Source organism: Rhinolophus ferrumequinum, chromosome 6 (assembly GCF_004115265.2).
Source record: "Rhinolophus ferrumequinum isolate MPI-CBG mRhiFer1 chromosome 6, mRhiFer1_v1.p, whole genome shotgun sequence".
In the NCBI taxonomy this organism is placed as follows: Eukaryota; Metazoa; Chordata; class Mammalia; order Chiroptera; family Rhinolophidae; genus Rhinolophus; species Rhinolophus ferrumequinum.
Genome location: NC_046289.1, coordinates 96,538,106 through 96,556,254, shown reverse-complemented (window position 1 = coordinate 96,556,254; position 18,149 = coordinate 96,538,106). Strand labels below are relative to the sequence as shown.

The window sequence follows — 18,149 nt, the reverse complement described above, 5'->3', positions numbered from 1 at the left end:
GGCACTAGGATTTCCCCCATGATTACATTTGAGGAAGATAAAGCGTGAAGAGGGTTGGCAATCTGCCAAATGTCTACACTAAATGATGGGTCCACAATTTGAAATGAGACCATCCCAATCTCCAACTATCCAGCTGTCCTCCTTTCACAGGCAACTTCTCCTTTGGCATCTTAAGAAAAAACAAATTTCCCCATGGGCATAATTTGCCATCGTCCAAAACAATTCCATCCCATGTACACAGAAATAGGTTCACAGGAGACACATGCCCTTTCTCCTAAATCTCTCCATTAAAGATTTGTTTCAGAGATAAAGGGAAGAGCAAGTTAGCCACTTTCATATCAACTATTTTAGATACCAATAGCCAACTCCGAAAATTATCCCTCAGCAGTTTATTTAGATTATTCTTATACAAAGCAAACACTTAAGCACTCTAATCTATCTAAACATTTACATCCCACCCAATCTTTTTAAAACTTTGGGTTCTGCCAACACTTGCTGAGGGACCTGGGAGGCAGTTCCCATGGCTAATTTTACGTTGCATGAAAATATAAATGTCAGGATTGGCAACGGTTTATTAGGTCCCACTGATAACTACAAAGTACAATACGTTGGCTATTTTCCCAACGTGGGCTCTCCCAGAACAGTCAGAAAAAAAGTCTTATCTGAGAGTCCCCATATTTTGGCCCTAACAGCCATTACACAGTCTTAGAACTCCACTGAGATGCTTAGAACATAAACCCTCCAGCCACTTCCCTCTGCTCGTTGTGGGTCCAGCCGTCCCAGGCCGAGGGCACCCCATTTTGCTCAGCTCTCAGAACTGAACCGTTTGTCTCCAGGTTCAGTTCTAATCAGTCCTTCAGCCACTAGGAGCCAAGCCTATAAAGCATGATGGGTCCCCACACCTCCCAACAGTGGGCTTAGATTGGGGTGTACTACATTTAAAACGTCAAAATGACATGTAGGCCCCTACAGAGCACAGCTATGTACCATTCACCCTCAGTGAAGGGGACTTTTGTTTGACCTACAGAATCCACAAGAGTCTGGGACAGTCACCTCAGTGACATGTTGGCCTTTCCCATTCACTCTCGTCAGTCCTCCCCTTCCCCTGCCTTCTTCCCTTCATCCTTTCCTGCCGTCCTCCCTCTCTCCTTCCTTTGCTCCCTCCCTCTCTCCCTTTCTTTTTTTTCTTTTTTTTTTTAAATTTATTTTTAATTTATTGGGGTGACAATTGTTAGTAAAATTACATAGATTTCAGGTGTGCAATTCTGTATCACATCATCCATAAATCACACTGTGTGTTCACCACCCAGAGTCAGCTCCCCTTCCATCACCATACATTTGATCCCCCTCACCCTCATCCCCCACCCCCCAACCCCCTTACGCTCTGGTAACCACCAAATTACGTTCCCCAGATTAATTTTCAAACCCCGTGGCCATCCTATGGTCACCGATTGCACTCCAATCCCCTCACCCTCCCCCCACCCCGCACCCCTCCCGCCCATCTAGCAACCCTCAGTTTTTCCTCATTGTCTCCCAAACTGATTCTGATTAGTTCATTCACTTATTCTTTTCTTTAGATTCCGCAAATAAGTGAGATCATATGGTACTTTCTTTCTCCTTTCCCCGTTCACATTCTTTCTAATTGTTATGAACCCTCACAGTAGCTAGGCGTTGTGTTGGTGCTGGGGGGACAGTGGGTGTGTACTAAACAGGGTCCTGGTCTCATGATGAATCATTTCTGGGTCTGAACGAAGGGACCCCTCTATTTACGTGTTGTGCACTTCATCCATTTCTTCTTCTTCTTCCTGAACACATAGCTAGACTACGCTTTCCAGGATCTCTTGTAGGCAGGTGCAACTATGCGACTTGACTTGAGTTCTGGCTAATGGAATGCGGATGGAAGTGATGCACTACCTCCAGACCTAGCTGATTAAACCCCCCACAAAACTATGTGCTTTCTCACCTCCATCATACACAGCCCTATGGCAGAGGGCCCAGTGGGGGTCTGCAAAGCCCTGGCAGACAGTGGATCCATAGAAGGAAAGAGCTAAAGTCCCTGAATGACTCTGTGGAATGGAGCACTCCTCACTTACTCACACTGGTCTGCAATGTCAATGAGAAATATATCCTGGTTGTGCTAAACCACTGAGGTTTGGGGGTTGTTTATTATAGCAGTAAGCCTACTCTGACCAAAACTCAGACATTAGATTAAGTGACTAATTATGTTGTGTTTCTCTGGCAGGGATCCTAAGGAGGCATTTCTCCCAGGAATATTTAAATTTTTGCCCAAATGGAAGGTCCCAAATTTGGCTTAATCCTGCACATAGATAGCAACCAATAGGTAGCAGCTTGGTGTTGTTCCTACAGAATTTAACAAAGGTTATTTTTAAACAAATGTGTATATGACAGGCACTTTGACAAATCAGTGGAGGCAAGATGGATTAGTCAATGAATGGCTAGGACAACTGAGCTATAAGAGGAACACTAAAATTAAATTCATAGTACACACGGGGTTGGACTGAAATCTTAAACGTAAAAAGCAAAACTTTAAAGCTTTTACTGATGTAAATAAAGTATTTAATGCAAATCGTAGGTCAGGATGTCTCGAGAAGGACACACAGCACAAACAAAAAGGAAATGATTGGGAAAAACTGATTCTATTCAAATAAAAATTCAGTATAACAAAAGCCTTGATAAACAAAAAGGTAAGCAATAGTCTCAAACAGAGGTCAGCAAACTGTGGTCCAAGGGTCCATAATCTGGCCCTCTGCCCGTTTTGTTGTAAATAAAGTTTTACTGGAATACAGCCACGCCCATTTGTTACGCATTGTCTATGGCTGCTTTCACCCCACAACGAGGGTTGAATAGTTGCAAAAGAATTCTATGGGCCACGATGCCTCAAGTATTTTACTATCTGTTCCTTTGCAAAACCAGTTTGCTGACCCCTGGTTTAGAAGAAGGTATTTGCAATACATGTAACTGACAAAAGATTAGAGCGTGTTCATTTCACGCATGCGTATAAGGAAGCACTGTCAACACAGGCTAATACATGAACATGGCCTAAAAGTCCGTCAATGTGGGACTAGATAAATTGTGAAGTGCTTACACACTGTATCATGCAGCAGGAGTGAATCAGATTTGTAGATATCGACCAAGATAAATTTCAACTGAAAATTGGAAAAGGTAGCGTACAGCACGATACCATTTTAAAAACACATTGAACAGCTACTACATCTTCTTTTCAGGTATGTACATAAGGTATAGACCACAAAACAAGCAGGGAAAGGTATTGGTCATTGCTTACAGTACACTAGTTTTTGCTGAGGAGATTAAGCAAGGAGAAAAAAGATGAGGCAGGTTTTAGTTATTTCTGTAGCTTTAAAATTTTGTATCAAATATGACAAAATGGTAGCATGCCTTAAATGTTAGTAGCGAATATACGACTTTTATTATTCTCCATGCTTTTCTCTACATTTGAAAGTTTCTAATTTAAATAGCCATACTATAAAAGGAAAAAATGAAAAGCCCCCAGATCACTACTACTGGATAAACCTTTTACACCTAGCTACCAAATTACAAGGCAAAACCAGTGTGTCCCCAAACTTGGGGACAGTGCAGCTAGGAAATAACACCAGCTCTGCCACTTACCAGCTGTCATTTCAACTCTCAAAGCCTGCTCTTCTTCACTCTGAGAGTAAAGAGAAGGCTGACCTCATAGGTTTGTTATGAGAATTAAGTGAGATAAGTCGAGGAAAGCACCCTCCACAATGCATACTAACTGCTCAGGAAATGGTAGATATTATAATTACTATTCTTATAAGTAAAGTCCTCCCTGAGAATTAGTACAAAGAATACAGAAAATGAGTAAGATCCGCATTAATCAGAAGCCACCCTAAAAGGCAGAAAAGTTTGTCAAAGCAGGTAAGAAAGACTTGACTAGATTTATTTTTGAAGGTGGCCTATGCAAAGCAATTCATGAATGTGAAGAAGGGTTGCCTTATTAGAAGGGAGTTGTCTGCCGGGAGTCTCAAGAACGGACACGCTCGCAGCATGAACTATCTCCAGCCGTCCTGGACAAATTGATGAGTGTCTGTTTTTTGGACATGTGCTTTCTGATTATGAAGAAGGACGCATCGGACTCTCCAAGACGTTAAGCCCTCCTAGGCGCCCTCTGCTCAAATTCAATGGTCAAGCGACTTTTTAATAACAATTCTGTCATACCAATAACTACCACTACCACCGTGCTTGGTACTTACACATCACGTCATGTAATATGCACTACAACTCAGTAGAATGAATGACTACTACTCGATTTTACAAGTGAGGAAACGGAGGTTCTGTGAACTTAGCAAGATTACACAAAGTCGCACACTGTCCCTTCAGAGGGCTGAGTTAGCAACCTGTGTTTCAGTCACCTTCGTCCAGCTGAACAGCTCATGTTCTCTACATCATATCTGATAACTGCTCTTCAACTGGCATGCTAGCTGGCTTCTCCTATGCCTACTGCTTTAGGGAGAAAACTGTGGGGACCAGCTAGCATGCATCTGTAGCTCACCTGGTAGCTGCATTCGCTACTCTTAATAATTTAGCACTCACGGGATTCAAATCACTATGACTGTGCAGGCGAGAGCCAGACTCTGCAATGTTGGGTGCAGACAGGCATCCCTTCTTTGAGGGTGCGGACAGAGTGGCTAGTCAGTCTCCCTCTCTTCTCTGACATCACTATTTGTCCTCTGTTTAATTTCAACATACTTACTGTCAAATTAAGGCAACTGGAAAGAAAGAACTCGGTCTACACAGAAGTTGGTCTCAGAAAGGAGTATGACTGAGCATTATCCGATACCATGACAGCCCGGCAAACATGTGAGACCCCACCTAAATACTTCTGGGTCACATGTGCAAACCTGGCAGAAGTCTGACTCTGCAAACCAAAGAGGAGGTGGCCCAAAGTATTTGGCACAAGTATCAACAGGCACGCCTTCTGTCTCCCTCAACAACTTCATAGGATCACCATTGCTAGAATAGAAGTAGAAAGGTTCTGTTCTGACACAGACGATTTCTGTTAGCCGGCATGTTAATCAAAGGCTTTTTCGTGCTCTTGTTTCTATTTGTTCTTTTTGTTCTTTACTCTGATGGTATAAAGATAATTCAGCTGAGAATTTTCAGCAGACTCTCAAAATATCTTTCCTTGCTATGCATATGCTCCTTTACTCTTAAAAACTTATTAAAAAGCTATAATACAAACTCTGGCTATTACAAAAAAAGGAATCTTTAAACAGTAATTGTTCAAAAAAAACCAAAGTGAAGATGTGTTGCAAGATGCCCAGTATGCTTTGATGTAAATAAATATGAGGCAACATGTAAATTTGAATCATGTGTTTCAGTAAGAGCCTTTCTTGGGAAGGCTTATTCAGAGACAACAAGGACTACAATATGGCCACGCAAACTATGGTGCCATCTTCAAAGCCTGTACAATCTAGGACGGGTATCACATGATTCCTGAGCTAGATGTTTTTTCATAAGGACACAGTGGCCTGAATTTCCCATGGAGCAGGAATGGGGTGCTGGGAGAGTACACAGAATGCAACTTAGAGATGAGACTTAGAAAGGAAATTTCAAAGTGAAAGTTATTTTGCACATGTCCCACAATTTTCAGCATCTGTCACTTGTGCAGAGACGGGATTCCTTCAACCAGAGCCACGTCCATAAGTGTTCTCAAATATTTTTTAAAACTGAAGGACTCTCCCAAGTCCTCACGATTAAAGCAGTGTTAACAGAATCCTAACAATGAAGATGTAACTTGTGTGTGGATTTCACGTACTCACTTTCCATAGACTCATGGGCCATTTTCAAGCTGGGGCTGGTTTGGAAATGGGGATAAAACTGTCTGGGGACAAACCGACAGTTTTCTATACTAGGCAGAAATCATCTTTGGTGGTACAGAGAACAAATAGAATAAATGTAGGTATTCACTGGTAAATCTTATCAGTACACTTCTAAAAGTCTCAGGTCTACAATTCATCCCGTGTGGGAATCTGCTTCTAAGACTGGCTCTTCGCTATGACTGAAGTCACGTGATTCTGCCAAAGCAGAAATTGATCTCTGTTGCCAATCTGGCCTGTATCCTGTTCTGTACTCTCACATCTCCAACTTCCGCTACATAGCTGCCCCTTAATGTCCCAACTTTGCTTCCAATTAACCACAGCTGAAACAAAACCCATCTTTTCAAAACAAATAAACACACTTACAAACAATAAACAAGTCCTCCCTGTTGTCAACCCAAAGGGAGACATGTGAATGATTTGGCTGGGCCCTCCACCATCGGTAACCTGTTTTGAAACTGTGACGTTATCCCTGACTTCCTCCTCTGCTCACAACAGTGAGTGAAAGAGACTTACTAAGTTTTCCTTTATACTTGCTCTTGTACATTCCATATTCACCTTGACTTCTAGGTTGAAAGTAACCCCGCAATTCACCTTTGAGGATGAGGTTAGTGGAACCTACTTCTAAGAAGACATCAGACAATATTTTTGTGTGGTAAAACCTAAGGACAATGGTTTTAAAATGTAATCTGATGTATTTTCATTCTTCATGTTCCCATTTTCCCAAGGCTCTCTCTCCACTTCTTAAAGCTGAAGCGTACACATCCTCCTTCACTGGAGGGCAGATATGGTCTTCAATAGAGAAGACATTGCTAATCCTTGACGTTTAAAATAGTATTATTATGATTATGATTGTCTTATTTTCTTTAAGTCCTATAAAATAGCGTTTTCTAAATCCCTGGTCTAGAGGCTTGTCTGGAACAGAGGTTTCGTCACACAACCAGGCTTTGTTAAAAGGAAAATAGAACTACATGTGTGTGTTCCCAAATGGCAGAGCTTGGAAGACTGACCGCAGAGGAACTGTGGTTTCCCATTCGGAACTGGGAGGAAACCACCTTGCAGGGTGCCCCACGTCAGTAAGAGGCAGCCCAGGGAGTGGAAAAGGCAGGGTGGCACGTAGGCTTTGAAAATACTATGCCCCTGGGCTGCCACAGCCTGGAGAGAAGCAACCCAGGAGTGCATGCCTGGCCTGCAGGGTAACAGGCGGGCTAAAGGGGCCCTCAGACAGTCAGAAGTCTGTGTTGGGAACACGAAGGGCACAGAGTACGCGACCTTGTGGCTGGAAGCCAAGCCAGGGCCGGTTATCTGATGGCCAGTACAGCCAGCTCAGAGGTCAGAGGGTCCAGCTGTGTCAGCCAGCAAGGAGGGACGAAGGCCAACAGCCCAAGACCGAGTTGGGAGAACAGGGCATCACGGAAGATGCCAGCAGCAGCCAGCGGGCAAGGTGTGTGCTGGTCAGTGCTTCCCATCCAGGCGCTCCCCGTCCCAGACGTCTCCCTGGGGGGCAGAGAACCCCAGTGCAGAACAACCCTGGACCTTGAATGGACTGACTTTGACCCTGAATCTTTGGAGTAATGATCCCCAAAAGACTGCTTTAAACTGGACGAGACAGTCAAAGTATAAGTACAATATTTGAAAGAATACGCTTATATTCTACCATCTTTGAAAACAAGAGTTCATAAGTTGTGTTTGGTTACAGAAAAAAATGTTACAGTAACAGTAGTATTTATCTGCATCTACTGTGTAAATGGGAAGTCTTCCAGAGGAGTACACAGAAAAACTAAACATGCACAACGTACACTGCAGCCAAATGGTGGTGACGCTTGGGTCACAACCTTGTGGTACAAATTATAAGATTACACTTATCACTTGTAGGCAGGTTTTTGTCTGAAGCTGAGAGCAAGCAAAACCACCTTGTTTTTTTTAAAAGAATAAACATAAGAGTATTTTGTTATAGTAACTGATAAAAGTCAGTATTACCAAGCCTAAGTTTTGAGGTAACAGAAGCAGTTCCAAGCTAAATCAAACGAAAGAAAAAACATCAAGGTGTTAGTCAACCCCTTTCTCAATAAACTGGGACTCTTACCAAACCTTTAAAAAGAGCTGTTATCATATAGCTAAAATTATCCTTTCTAATTCACCGACAAGCACTATTAGAGGCAATATTCTCTAAGGACTGCAAACAAACATGGGCCTTGCAGGAAATTTGTATTCAAAGCACCCCCAGACACAAGAGTCCCCCGATAAAAGCCTCCATATGTCTAGTCATCTGCATTTAGGGCCCTACAGCAAAGTTAGGTGTCGACTTTAATTTGCTTTCGTTAGAAGTAGACCGTGCTGTGTTTTTTCTGACTACCTGTCCTCATTCTAATAAATAAGATTCAGTCACACAGATGGTCACGTGGAAACATGATACTAGTAATGGCACGAAAGCCACTGAAAGCTGGTGTCAGTGCAACTTTGCTGAGACTGTATAGACCAGGAGCCACAGCCAGGAGGTCACCTTCTTGGGGACAGAGGTAAGTGTGATAAATAGAAATGCACAAAATGAATGTTCCTCCAAGGCACTCTTCTCCAAAAGGCAGACTCTCTCCTCTTCTCAAAGCAGTGTTTTTTAAAATTTGAAATGAACTGTTTATTAAAACAATTTTATCATACACCTACTCATTCATTCCCGTGAATATTTATGGAGCCCCGTTCTGTGCCAGGCACGGCTTTTGTCAAGTGGAGACACGGCAACAAACAAGGCAGAGGCGGTCACTGCTCACATGGAGACTTCCTTTTAGGCAATACGTAAACTGACTCCGTAAATCGGAGACTGCTATAGGCGCTCTGAAGAAAACAGGAGGATAATGTGAAGGAGAGCGGTGGAGTAGCATAGCACAGAGAAGGCCTCTTGGAGGAGGTGCCATTTGAAGTGAGCCCTGAGTGACAAGGAAGGGAACCGTGCGCAGACCGTGGGCTCAGATCATTCCAAGAATCATGCACGGCAAGTGCAAAGCCCTGCCAGGAGAAGGCCGAGAGACAGCCAGCGTGGCTGGCGTGGAAAGGCACCAGAGGGTGTGAAGCAGCGTAATGGACGGAGGGACGGGTCGGCGGAAGTAAAAGCGAGACGGCCATTGGGCAAGTACTTGCAGTGCCCCAGACAAGAGATAAGGGTGGTGTGTACTAGGGTGGGCGCATCGAGGTGGAGAGGAGTGCCAGGTACAGGATCTACGACGGAGGCAGAGAAGACAGGACTTGCTGATGGAGTGAACGGGAACGACGAGAAAAAGACCTGCCTTAAGGATGACTCCGAAGTATTTGGCTTGAACAACTGGGTAAACAGTGGCGCCATTCACTGAGATGGAAATATTAGGTTGGTGCAAAAGTAACTGCGGCTTTTGCAATTATTTTTAAGCTTTTAAATTGCAATTACTTTTGCACCAACCTAATAGATTTTGATTATATTACGTACATGTATAAAAGGAACATGACATCCAAATACGTGAGGTTCGTCGTTTATAAGTCTAGAAGAAAGGACGTGTGGAGGTAGAAAGCAAGGCTAAGTGTCCAGTTAGAAAGCAAATCAGACAGCCCTGGATCAGACTCAGAAGCGTAAGGAACACAACAGTTTTCTAATTAGCTCAAACAATTTCTTGGAAGAGGTTGGATTCTAGGAGCTATTCAAAGGATGGGTGTGCCAGGGAATGTCTGATGCCTTCCAAAACCCATGGTCTTCCAGAACAATAGCATTTTTGGCTGCGTGCATGGCTTCCCCCTCCCAAGACTATATTTCTGGGTCTTCCTTGCCGCGAGGTGTGGCCACAGATGTACTTCTGGCCAACGGAATGTAAGTGAAATGTTACATGACAACTTCCTGGAAAACTATATTAACAAAAGCAGGTCTGAGCCCTTTGCTCGTCACCCTCCGTTCTTCTTCAATACCCTGTCACCTGGAATGGAAATACGATGGCTGAACTCTGATTGCCTCTGGAATCTAAAAATTAGGACACGTGCAATAATAAGAAATATATATATATATTGGTCTCTGGCCCTGGTTTCTGACAAAGGGCTCCTGAAACCCTTATAAATAGGGATGCTAGAAGAATCTTTCATTTTGTTATTTACTCTTGGACCTCAGTTCCCAGAGCAGAGCTCCGAAGACCCTCGTAATTTCCTAAGTAGTAAGAGCACTAGGAGCATATTTAGTTCTAATATTTGGACTTTAATTCCAGTTCCTGACACAGGAACTGGAGTTTCCTTGGAGTTTCCTGGGTGACAGTAAGGCCTTTGTTCTAATGAGGTGACTCTGGGTGAGCCCCTGGGTGGCTCCCGGGCGGGAGCTGGTCACCAGACAAACCATGATTAGAACCTGGAACTTTCAGCTCCAACCCCATTTTCTAGAGAAGGGAGGGGGGCTGAAAATGGTTACTAATTGAGCATGCCCACCTGGGGAAGCCCCCATCAAGTCCCGGTGTGAAGAGTTTGGGGAGCTTCCAGGCCGGTGTGAAGAGTTTGGGGAGCTTCCAGGCCGGTGAACACAGCCACCCGCTCGGAGGAAGACACACCGCAACTCCAGGGGGACAGCAGCTCCTGTTTGGGACTCTCCCAGACCTCACCCTGTGTATCCCTTCATGCAACTGTTCACCTGTATCCTTTATCGTATTTTTTAATAAACTAGTAAATACAGTGGTACCTCGGTTTTCAAACATAATCTACAAGTTCTGAAACGTTCAAAAACAGCCGACAGCTAGGCCTCAGGATCTTGCACTCAGCGGAAGCCGTGTGACATGTTCGACTTCTGAGTCATGTTCGAAAACCGAAGCATTTACTTCTGGGTTTACGGCGTTCATAAACCAAAATGCTCGTCAATGGAGATGTTCGAAAACCGAGGTACCACTGTAGTAAGTGAACTGTTTTCCTGAGTTCTGTGAGCCACTCTAGCAAATTAATTGAACCCAAGGAGGGGATCGTGGGAATCTCTGATTCATAGTTGATCGGTCAGGAGCCCAGGTGACGTGCACTTGTGAATAGCGTCTGAAGTGAAATGGGGACAGTCCCGTGGGACTGAGCCCTTAATCTGTGGGATCTGACACTATCTTCAGACAGTGTCAGAACTGAGTGAAACTGTACGACACACAGCTGGTGTTGCAGAGAGTGGCGGGCAAACCCCTCACATCTGGTGTCAGAAGTGTTGTGAGTGTGGCAGCAGTGTGACAGTAAAGAGATACATAGAAGGAAGACTGAGTGTTTCCTACACAGGACCAAACCCCAGAAGTGGAAGCATGACGAGATGGAAACTTCTGGGTCCCGAGGACTTTGAGGAGCTGAGCCATCATGCCAGCACTGGATACTCTTCCACCGAACTGTTCAAGTGAGGGAGAACTCAATTTCTGTATTGTTTAAGCCATTTTATTTCAGGTCTCTGCTACTTAAAATTGAACTAAATCTAAGCTGATATAATAGGCAAAGGATAGCTGTCATGCTGTGGTGGAGAGAATTACACAATGTTCTAAGCAATCTATTAACGTAGTGATAACTGGGTTCTAAAGAATGTCTCCCAACCTCATGTTCAAGGGAGTCATGAAGTCTGTGTGGGTTCCTAAAATGAAATCCAGGTGGGTAGGTAGATAGGTAGGTAGGTAGGTAGGTAGGTAGGTAGGTAGATAGATAGATAGATAGATAGATAGATAGATAGATAGATAGATAGATAGATAAAACTGTAAGAGCAGAACGTTAGGATGAAAGAGGCAGAGCTCCAAGGACTACTGTTTGCAACTACTGCCCTAAATGACACTCGTGCTAGTGTTAGACAACTGATATCTTTCTATGGTCTACCAGGTAAAGTTCTCCACAAAATCTGATACCAGTTGTATTTTAGGAGTTGTAAGAACAGTAAATATTTTCAGGGTGAAGACAAGCTGCAGAGGGGGACCTGTCAATGGCTGGGGGTCTGTCTGAGCGCACATGCAATGAGAGCAGAGCAGCAGAGGCCAGCACCGGGCTGTTCCAGGCAGCCTGACTGTCACCACAGCAGGGCCTGCGTGCCGCCATTCATCTGTCAAACCTTATCTTTTTTTTTTTTTTTTTTTTGAGAGAGAGAGAAAAGAGAAATAAACCCAGATATCTATGGTGAACTGATTTTCAACAACGGTGCAAGATTATTCAATGGGGAAAAATAGTCTCTTTAACAAAAGAAGGAAGTCCAACCCCTTCCTCCCGTCACTTACAAATATCAACTTAAAATGGATCAAAGACCTAAATGCAAAAACTAAAACTATAAAAGTCTTTGAAGGAAACATAGGTATATATCTTCATGACCGTGCATTTCTTAAATATGACACCAATGCACATGCAGGAAAAGAAAAAAATAGATATACTGGACTCATCAAAATAAAAACTTCTGTGCTTTGAAGGATACCATAAAGAAATTGAAAAGACAATCCACAAAATGGGAGACAATATTTGTAAAGCCTATAACTGATAAGTGTCTAGAATATAAAAAGAATTCTTATAAGCTAACAAAAAGACAAACAACACAATTTTTAAATGAGCAAAGGATCTGAATAGACATTTCTCCAAAGAAGACATAGAAATGGTGAGTAAGCACATGAAAAGATGCTTCATACCATTACTTATCAAGGAAAAGCAAAATAAAATCACAATGAGATGTCACTTTACCCCCGACAAGGATGGCTGAAATGAAAAAGATTAATAATAACAAGTATTGGCAAGGATGTGGAGAAATCAGAACTCTCATATATTGCTGGTGGGTAAGTAAAATGGTTCAGCTGCTATGAAAAACAGTTTGGAAATTCCCCAAAAGGGTAATCATGGAGTTATCATATGACCCTCCAATTCCACTTCTGGGTACAGACCCCAAAGAATTGAAAATAAACATTCACATGAAAACTGATACATGGATGTTCACAGCAGTATTGTTCATAATAGTTAAAAGAGTGGAACCAATCCAAATGTCCATCAACAGAGGAATGGATATAACAAAATGTGGTATATCCATACAATGGAATATTATTTGGCATAAAAATGAAATGAAGGACTGATCCATGCTACAACATGGATGAAATTTGGAAATATTATGCTAAGTGAAAGAAGCCAGATACAAGAGGCCACATATGATTCCACGTATATAAAACGTCTACAATAGGTAAATCCTCAGAGAAAGAAGGTAGATTCGTGGTTGCAAGGGATAGAAAGAAGGGGTAGATGAGAGATAAGATGTTTCTTTGGGGAATGATGGAAATGTTTTGGAATTAGGTACATACTGGTAATGGTTGCAAAACATTTTGAAATACTAAAACCTACTGAATTGTACGCTATAAATTGGTCAAAATGGTGAACTATATCTCAGTAAAAACTAAATAAAATAAAAAGAAAGGAAAGAGACAGGGCTCTACTGACCTTTCAAACCAAGACCAAAAACTGTCCTATTTCAGTAAGCACTCAGGAAGAAAATATCAATGTCAGGTACCTGTCATTTGACTTGATTTCAGTAAGTCTGAGAAAGTAGCAACTTACAAGAGCCATTTACACTTTAGTAGGTGGAAAGCGTTAAAAAAGGGGCTAACTCAGCAGGCCTGTGATGTCCAAATCCTGCACACTGCAAAGAAAGGCCTGTCTTAAGGATGGGCGCTGGGCCAAGGATACTGGGAGATAAGCTTTGAGCCCTGGGAATACTGTCCTGATAAGAGTGCTGATGTATGTATGCCTGAGGTCTTGGACATGCTCTATCAGTGTGACCACAGAAGTTTATCCCTGCAACGTGATTTATGGTGAACACCTGTTTTTGCTTGGGAGTGGGGGAGTGGGAAGGTGCTGGATCTGAACAGCTGAGATCAGTCATGCAGGTGCTGTATGCCTACATGACTGGTCCCAATAAAAACTATGGACACCAAGGCTCAGGTGTGATTCCCTGTCAGCTACCTTTCACACGAGTTGTCACGCTATTGCTGAGATAATTAAGTGTATCCCTGCAGAACTCTACTGGGAAGAGATATCTGGAATCTTATGCCTGGTTTCTCCTAAACTTCGCCCCATGCACCTTTTCCCTTTGCTAATTTTAATCTGTATCCTTTCACTGTAATAAACCATAACTGCAAGTATAACAGAGTTCCAGAGTCCCGTGATTCCACTTAGCAAATCCTCAAGCCTGGTGGTGGTCTTGGAGACCCCTGACACACTTAGTCTTAAAGGTTCAGTATGCTGGCATATCCAGTGTACTTAACATGCAAATAAATTACAGATGTAGAAACTGACTGTAATACTAAGTCATATGTGGGAAAGATGGAAACTGACACGGAGGTCTCACAGCCATGGCTATAACTAGGGCAAGCTGGTGACCCAAGGTCCTGAGCGGAGGATCTGAGCACATCCACTCAGCCAGCCCTAACAACATGCTAGTGAAAAGGATGTCCCAATCAAGAAGAGCAATGCTCGTAGACCAGTACCCCAGAGAATCCCCAAGAAACAAGGGAGGCAAGTTGTCCCAAATCCTGGAAGGAAAATGGTTTCCTCAAAAGCAGGATCTGATGGATGGCTGCAGAGCAGGTCCTGGAGAGAACATAAAGTGGAAAATTCTGGGAAGGTGCCTGAATATCCTTCCAGACTTGAAAATGATGCCAAATTAGAAATCTAAGAAATTTATGCTTGTACGTCAGACTGATATTTACAAAGAACGATCTGTGAAGAGATGCAAGAGAATATTACACGTGTTTCACATACCATCCACAGATCTACAATGTGTTTGGAAGACACTAGGGTAAGCAATTTTAAATAGTTTTATGTTTTTCACTGCAGGACTTTCTCATACTTAAACACACTCATCGGCATCATGAATTGTCAAGATAGGAATATAACACACAGCACTCCCAACTTTCTTTGACCACAGAATTCCCTTTCAAGTAGGATGTCAGAGGGCTGCTCTATCAGACACCAGATTGAGAAATACTGTGCATCTAGGGAAATAGAAACCCATACTGAGCAAAAGACAAGTGTATTTGTTTCAAAACTCTTTCCCTGGTGAACCTTTGTTGCATGTGTGCTGCTTTGTTTACCTTACTTTCTTAGTGACGATATCTGAGAAGCAGGAAAAGGTATACTCAATGAGCGCCTGCTCTTTAGAAAGATCAGCTTGGGTGGGACCTCAGTTTCCTTGAATGATCATATTCCTCAGGGTTGTTGTAAGGATAAAAGTGAGATAAAATCTTTGAATTACCTAGCAAGAGGCTGTCCATAAGAGAAGGCACTAATAAATAGCATAATTCTCTCCATCTCCCTCCTTATCTTTAAGCCTTCAAGCTTTTACACATCGGTTTGAAGAACAAAGTAGGCATCTTTCTATTTCCTTCAGTGTTAACAGAAAGGCATACACATTGGCCATGGTGGCAGTGGTGGCAGTGGCGAGCTGTCCAACTCTAGGACCCAGAGAACCTGAAACGATTGGGATGACCTGAAACGAGTGGGAACTCCAGAAGGATAGATTTGGAACTGGCTGTGAGGACAGGCCCAGGGGTTAATGGCACGTGTAAGCATCACTCTGCTATTAGAATAAACAGCTTTTCCTTTACTCACCTGCTTCTCCTGGACAACCGCATTCTCCATCTGTGATAATCTTGTTCAGAAGGGTAATAAAAGCTACCATATCTTAGCCACATTCGAGGTAATAGGCAGATTATAATAATTTCATTAATCATCCCAGCAACTCATGGTTAACAAATAAAGAAAACGACCTCAGGTACAATAATTTGGAAGGTCACAAGATTAGAACGTATAGAACATATATATGTCCTGCTTCACACCCATGTTAGCCACTGCCCTCAACTCACTGAGCTCCGTCCTCTCTCACAGGGGGCCCCCTCTGGTTTCCAGCCCTGCAGCCAGTTCCTGGGGGTGGTCTTGGCAAGACAGATCACCCACGTCAAGAACCTTGTGTTTGATGGTAATTGAATGTCTTCATCTTTCTGTCATTCTGCCTTTACATGGAGGATTGCATGGGGTCCTCTAAGACTCAAGTATATCCTCTGGGGACTGGTAATGTCTGAGGTTAGAATTCATACTTCGATGTATTAGGCAAAAAGATTCATAGAAAAAAATGTTTTGTCCCAAGTTGGCAGATGATGGGCCATGTGACTTTCATTTTTCTATCATCTGTCAGTTCTGGGTCATGGGGGAAAGTCTCCGACCTCCTTAGGATCCTTCCCAGAATCCTTATCAGAAAACACTTGCCCACCTTTCACTAGCAACAGAGGGGAAAGAGGTTAAAAGAATATATTTGGACCACTGGCGACTGATAGAAGAGAGGTGTTACAAACAAGCCTCGTGTGTTTATTGCCTGGGCCAAGGAGAGAAAATAATCTTTATTGGACACATGTATTTGATAGCATCTGGATCCATTTAGTAAGTATATTTATTTCATAACAACATGAGCTCATGATGCTAGGATGATTAATGATCTTTTATATTCTACCACTCTTTTTGCATAAATCCACAAGTCTGTTAGAAAACTAATTATCTGAGATAGGGCAAATACGGATTTTGGTTACTTGTTTTAGCAGGGATCTCGTACGTGGAATACATTTTACTATAGAGAATGCTGGAGAACCCTGAAAATCACTCTGTGCATCTTCCAAATTAGCAGCACCTAAGTTCTTGGAAAATAATTTCACGGTTCTTAGATAATGCTCTTGCATTTCCCAAAGGGAAATACTGATATAATCCTTAAATTGGGTGAGAAACAGAAAGGAGAAAAGAGAATTGGGGCTGAAATTTTAGTGATAAGACTGAAAATTTTACTGCCAAACGTATTTTTAAATATGCAGCATAATATCGTATGTTATAACTACATTGGAAACAGAATACATTGGAATACACTGGAACAAAAACGCCATTCTCTATAGAGCAAACTTCAGAATAAGTGATGTCTCCCTTGATTCCATCCAGGAGGGCTTAGGGTCTGAAGTAACAACTGTCAAGGCACCATCCAGCCTCTGAAAGGAACATAAGGCTCCCTCTCTCTCCTTCACTGCTCACCAGTGCGGCGTGGCACAGACAGTTCCAACCAATGGCAGCGCAAGTCACAGCCAGATGGGGCCGGCTTTTATCACGTTTCACAAAGACTGAAAGATCCTGGCTTTTGCGTGATACAATCCTTTTGGCTTGCCTTCCAGAGAAAGTTCTTGTTCTGGGTGGTTTCTTGGATGAGCTGCCACCTTGAGAGGCATCCTAACACAGATGGAATAAATGGAATGGCAGCTTGGCCCAGCTCTGCTCTTAGCCCCTAGCTCTTCCTTGGGGACATGTCCTTCTCGATCTTGAAAGTCACCATTGATCTTAAAGGTCATCTGATCTTGAAGGTCACAACTAGGGTCAATGGGGGAAAGGGAACCACAGGGGCCTGCTCTGGGTCAGGCAAAAGGGTCCTTGTGAACCCAAATGAGCAGCCCGAGGTTTCTAGCGTGAGGAGAAACTCAGAGGGTTCTGGAGGCATAACGCCCAGTGAGTGTTCCACCACCTACATTTGTCTGGCAGTGCTCTTTGGTTAAGCATTCCTGTAGCAGCCACACTGGAGTCACAATATCAGGCTAGAACTCACCTGGAACAACAGTAAAATATCCTTCCCGAGGACCCCAGGCACAGCACAGCACCCAGTTATGAGCAAATGTCACCCAGATGAATGGCACTGAATACAAGACTCCAAGGAGGAAATTCCAATAGTAATATGCAAAAACCTGAGAGGGAAGATTCTGGAAGAGGTAACACGTTCAAGACCCAATACCAACTTCTATCAGGCCCATAGCCCTGGTTCTTCCTACAAAAACAAGGACAAACAAGAAGAAAACTTACCTTGCTTTATCCACAGAACTGACTTGGAGAAGCCAGCACACAGCACACTATTCTTTACAACTTTAGAGGCTATTTATCATTTGCCCCTCCTCCCCAATTCCCTCTTTAGCCAAAGCAGACAACAGAGTCTGCCAGAGATCTGTAAAACCTTAGCCCATGCTGACCACGCACTTCCTGCCCTACAGCTCCTTAGTCTGAGTCTACGTGGGCCCTGTCCAGAGGGTCAGCCACTGTCCCGGTTGCCCAGAGTGAGTGATACCCAGAGGTGCTGATGGCCAGAATCCCTTGGGGAGCTTTTACAAACACTGATTCCAGTGTTTCTCCTAGAACTGGCCAATCAGAGTCTCTTCCCGCAGGCGAGAGTTTAGGAATCAGAATGGCGAAGAGTGACAGATACACACTCACAGATGCAAACCTTACGTC

General features: G+C 43.2%; 1 protein-coding gene across 1 annotated transcript in view; it reads right to left on the bottom strand.

Annotated features, from left to right (window-relative positions):
* Positions 1-18,149, bottom strand: part of THSD4 (thrombospondin type 1 domain containing 4) — a 585,321-nt gene that overhangs the window by 404,131 nt on the left and 163,041 nt on the right. The window lies entirely within an intron of this gene.